The 5,785-nt window shown below is 34.9% G+C and overlaps 1 long non-coding RNA gene across 2 annotated transcripts; it reads left to right on the top strand.

The window, feature by feature from the left end:
• Positions 1-4,377, top strand: LOC110646406 (uncharacterized). Of its 2 annotated transcripts, none has more exons than XR_002493141.2 (3): positions 1-351; positions 3,456-3,574; positions 3,822-4,377. It is a non-coding gene; the product is annotated as an uncharacterized LOC110646406 (long non-coding RNA). The 2 variants fall into 2 exon arrangements; XR_002493142.2 differs by having other exon boundaries at positions 3,429-3,574.
• Positions 4,378-5,785: the final 1,408 nt, after the last annotated feature.

The raw sequence follows: 5,785 nt of genomic DNA, 5'->3' as shown, positions 1-5,785 counted from the left end.
ACAGAAAAGATTGAAATTAAAAACCCCTAATCCCTAATATCTTATCACTTCGAAAATCCTAAACCAGTGTTCTCTCCTGATCTTGACACTAAAAAGCTCTACAAAGAATGATTCTTAGAGGGATTTTCTTTTCTCATTGACTACGCCTTCGATCGTTTGCTTACATCAGTGGAAGGATGATTCAGTGGTGGTGCTCATTGGTGCAACATCAACAGCAAACTTGGTTTTTGTGCGAGGTCGTCCAGAAAAGAGATAAAATAACGATATATTAGAGGCGGTCCTAGTCTTTTTATGCAAAATGAAGCATAAAAAGGACGACTGGAGGGCCATTTATCAAGGACCCGAGAAAAGGTAAAGTGGTTTTTGTTTGTTTATATGTATATTCAATGTCTGATACTTTATATATATATATATATATATATATATCTATGTTTGGCGTGGAATATTAAATCATGCTCATTACACACATTTCTTTCATGTTGAATTGCATGGATTTGTAGTGGAACAGTAGCCACATATTTGAGAATTGCATGGTATATTAAGGTTTTAAACAATTACCACTTGTAGTTAAGGTTTTATATGTTTGATATGTACTTAACTGGTTGGATTTTATATTTGAAAATTATTAGTATATGTGATTAGTATGTGCGATGACATTAACTTAATAATTATTTGAACAGATTTTCTGTTGGGGTTCATGTGGGTGGGAAGTTTACTAAGGATCCATTGTTTAATTATTTGGGTGGACATGTTATAAAAGGATGTTGGACAAATTGCTATAAACTGACTTATGAGGATATTGAGAATAGGTTGAAGGATCTTGGGTATGCTGATAAGGTTGATAAGATAGGGTATTACAAACCCAGAGGGAACTAGCAGCACCAAACATTGGTGAATAATGATACTGAGGTGAGACAAATGTGGGAAGAGTGACTAGATTTCAATTAGTTGAAGCTTTTCATATAATTTAGGGAAAAGAATGGGGAAGATCAAGGGGAGGTGTCCAATACAATGCCTCCCATTGATAGCAATGAGATTGAGAATATGGAAACCCGAGTTAATAATGAGATTGAGAATGTGCATACCCAAGATAGGAATGAGAATGAGAAAGTGCATAGTGAAGTTAGGAATGAGAGTGTGCCCACCCATGTTAGGAATGAGAATGCTGCACCGCATATAGATGATAGTAGTGATGAAGAATTTCACCTAAGTAATGAGATTAAAGAGAGCTCAGAAGATGAGAGTTTAGTAGAAGAGATTGAAACTAATGATGAAGATTATATGATTGCTATGCAAAACAGGAAGGCACTCAAGGCTTCTCATGGGGGTAAGGTGCAAGTTGATAGGAACTTGGCTACCAGTGAACATGTTAGTGATTATAAAGATAGTGAAGATGATGGGTTTGATACCCCATAAAGTAGTGATGAGAATGATTTGGGAGAAACTGTTAAGAGGAAAAGGAAAAAATTTGGTGTGTATAATCCTAGTTGTGATCACACTAAGTTTGAATTTGATATTGGAATGATATTTGAGAATGCCAAACAATTTCAGGAATGTGTCAAACTATATGGGATAGCAATGGATATAATATTGGACGGAAAAGGACTTGTGAAATAAGGATGGAGGTAGTATGTGATGGTAACTGCCAATGGACTATTTATGTAGTTAATTTGCAACATGAAAGGACATTCTAAGTGAAGAGATACAATGGGGACCACAGTTGTTCTAAGAGCTTACGTAACAAACTGGCTAATGTAAAATGGGTTGCAAAGGAGTTTAAGGAGAGATTTAGGAGAAATCTAGATTATGGAATTGATGATATGATGATTGATTTACAAGAAAAGTATAGGCTAAGTGTATCAAAGTGAGTTTGTTATAGGGCAAGAACTAGAGCCTTAAAGCTAATAAAGGGGATTTTAAAGGCTCATTATGCTAAGTTAGGATCATACATGGCTGAATTGAAATCTTTTGACAGGGAAGGAAGGTTTGAGTTGCTAACTGATGCTACTGGACCTAGAGGGCAGCCAGTATTCAAAAGGTTTTATGTTGGGTTTAGTTCTTTGAGAAAGGGTTACTTAGAGGGTTGCAGACCTTGTATATGTTTGGATGGGTGTTCTTTGAAGACGGAGGTTGGTGGTGCACTTTTAAGTGCAGTAGGTAGAGATGGAAACAGCCAAATGTTTCCAATCTCTTGGTGTGTTGTGGAAGGTGAGACTGAGCATAGTTGAACATGGTTTCTAGAAAGGTTATTTAAAGACTTGAATGTTATATCTGGACTTGGTTTAACTTCAGTTAGTGACCAACAAAAGGTAAACAATAATTTTTTTTTTCATTTATTTACATAAAGTTCCAAGTTTTTTTATGTATTAATACTAATTCAATGTTAATTTATCGCAGGGACTTGCAAAGGCAATAAGAGAGTTAGTGCCATATGCAGAGCACAAAAATTGTGCCAAACATATTTATGCCAATTGGTAAAAAACTCATAGGGGTCAAGAATTTAAAGCATTCTTCTAGAAGGTTGTGAATGCAACATATGTGGCTACATTCAATGTGCACATAGACAAATTGAAGGAAATATCTGAGAAAGCACATGAAGATCTAATGAAGCAGGATCCCAAAATATTTTGCAAAGCCTTCACTAATGTATGGCCTAAATGAGATGTCATAACCTCAAACCTTGCAAAAACCTTTAATTCATACATTTGTAATGCTAGGACAAAGCCCATAATTGACATGTTAGAGGAAATTAGGACATTCTTAATGGAGAGAATGTTCACTAAAAGTGAGGACATGAAAAAGTGTGAGGACACTATTTGTCCTAGGGTGAGAAAGATTATTGAAGCTGCCAAAAAGGGAACAAAATTTTGTGTAGTTAAGCTTACAATAGGAAACAAATTTCAAGTTACATGTGGGGAAGATGGATTTGCAGTTACATTACAAAAGAAAATCATACTCATATAGGGCATGGGATCTGTCTGAGGTCCCTTGCTGACATGCATTAGCATGGATTTTTTTTTTTGAATCATAAGTTAGAGGATTATGTAGATGAGTATTACTCTAAAGCCAAGTAGCTTGATGTTTATCAATGTGCAAATTGAACCTTTGAATGGAAGTAATATGTGGCTTACAATTGATGGTCTACAAATTATTGCACTTGAGTATATAAAAAAGCTTGGCAGACCCAAAAAAAAAAAAAGGATAAGTTTGAAGGTGAAGGTGAAGGCACTTCTCATGGCAAAGTCAGTAGGGTAGGAATGACAATGACTTGCCAACATTGCTTGCAAACTAGACATAACACAAGAAGATGTCCAAATAAGACAAACCAGCAACTGAAAGGCCACCAAAGGTAATTTAATAAAGCATGTTAAAAAAATTATTTATTGATATAATGACTAACTTTTTTAATTTGCATGTATCATGACTAGCTTTTTTAATTTGCATGTGTGTCAAAGAAAAAGCATGGCAGACCAAGGAAGAATCCAAGGAAGCAACCAGTAAAAGCAAGTGAGACCTCAAACACACCACTTACAGATGTAGAATTGAGTAGAATTAATGCTATTGATAGGCACAGGTACTGTAAATGAATTTTTTATTTGTTTAAATTATGTATAAGTTGTATGTGGTTAATGCAATTGTTTTCACTATTTAATAGGAAAGTGTTGGAAGTGGAGTATTGATATCTGAACATACTGGAGCTATTTATGCAAAAGTAATATTCTGATTCAAGATTATGTATGCTTTTTTTAAAACTGACATGGTTGTGCACTTCCTTGTACTTCCAATCACTGCTTTAAGTGCATGTATGGCTGTTTATATAGATGCCAGGTGAAAATTCTATTGAATATGTCATAGGACCTTAAGCAGCAGCCAAAGCAGCAAAAAGAGTCAAACACACAACAAAAAAAGGCAAATCAAAGAAGCAGCAACAACCTTTGTCATAGCTAATTGGATCCCAAGCTCCCTTAGATCGATCCAATACCTTCCCAAACTTCAATTGAGATTCAAAATGACTATCCACTTCCAGAAGTACTAGACTGATAGTAGCATCAATGGAAGCTCATATGGCCAAAATTTTGTTTTTGGAAATAGATGTACTGCTATTAGTTTATTGGACTTTGTAGTTATTAGGGATGATAGTATGCTATGACATATTTTGGTATTTTGGATCAATAGGCATATTGATGCAATATTTATAGTTATTATGAAAATGTAATGGCATATGCCAATGCACAGTAGGGTTTGGCTTTATGCAATATTTTGTTATTTTAGATGTGTAATAGGCTATGCCAATGAACAATACGCATATAGTTGATTGGACATGTATTTTGGACCTATTGATCTAATATCAATGTGTGAAGAATATATTTTATTACACTTTGTTCACTATTATTATTATTGCATTAAAGTTAATTCTTATTTTTCAAATTAATACAACAGCCACTTTTTATGATATGTCAATATATTATACTGAAATCAATATATTAGTTATACTGATCATATTTCTAATATCAATTAGAAATGAGATTGACATCAATAATTGTTGCTATTAACCAAAGATATAAAGAATTTACCATGAAAGCAATATATAATGCATTACCTAATGTCACAAGGACTTTGCGGTTACCGGATGATTCTCACCGAAGTGGAAAAAGTGAGGAGTCGCCACTTTAATTTTAAGGGAAATTAAAGGAAACCATTACTGAAAATAAAAACCACTTCCAAAACAGAGATTCTAAGTTCGGAGTCCATTCACGTGTGGGGAAGGTGTTAGGCACCCCATCTTGTCTCTTAACGAGGGTCGGCAAATTTAATGATATGCTCTTAATAACTTACGATTGATAATTTGGGGGTTTTGGAATCATGTTGTTAGTCCTTTTATTGACATAAGGAGCGTTCGATATCTCAACATTTTGGGTTTCCCAAGAACATGAGTGCATGGGATGCCCCCACGGTGAATTGGTGTTTTGTTAGTTTGATTCGTTACATATCATATCTAATTTTTGAATTTTGAATTTGGGACTTTAATTTTGAAGAGATGTTATTCAATTCTCTATAAATCTGTAATGAATGGGAAAGGTTCTCGGCTTACTTGTTAGGTATCTCGGTGTTTGAACGTTAAAATATTGATTGAAAAGATTTCAGGAAAAGACTCTCTCCTAATTTCTTAAAATATCTTTATTAGAATTTTGGCTGAGAGAAATCGGGTAAGGACTCTCTCTCGATCTCTTACAGTATATTAGAATTTTGTTAAGAGGACTCAGGTAAGAACTCTCTCTCGATCTCTTAAGACGTGTATATTAGAATTTTTGTTAAGAGAACTCGGGTAAGAACTCTCTCCCGATCTCCTAAAACGTGTATATTAAAATCTTATAAGAGGACTCGGGTAAGGACTCTCTTCCGACCTCCCAAAATGTGTATATTAGGATTTTTTGTTGAGATAACTCGGGTAAGAACTCTCTCTCGACCTCCCAAAATGTGTACATTAGAATTTTTGTTAAGAGGATTAGGGTAAGGACTCTCTTTCGACCTCCAAAATGTGTATATTAGGATTTTTGTTGAGAGGATCCAGGTAAGAACTCTCTCCCGACCTCCCAAAATGTGTATATTAGAATTTTTGTTAAGAGGATTCGGGTAAGCACTCTCTCCCGACCTCCAAAATGTGTATATTAGAATTTTTGTTGAGAGGATCCGAGTAAGAACTCTCTCCTGACCTCCAATATGTGTATATTAGGATTTTTGTTGAGAGGATCCGGTAAGAACTCTCTCCTGACCTCCCAAAATG

Source organism: Hevea brasiliensis, chromosome 12 (genome assembly GCF_030052815.1).
Source record: "Hevea brasiliensis isolate MT/VB/25A 57/8 chromosome 12, ASM3005281v1, whole genome shotgun sequence".
In the NCBI taxonomy this organism is placed as follows: Eukaryota; Viridiplantae; Streptophyta; class Magnoliopsida; order Malpighiales; family Euphorbiaceae; genus Hevea; species Hevea brasiliensis.
This window is presented reverse-complemented; position numbering and strand designations above follow the sequence as displayed.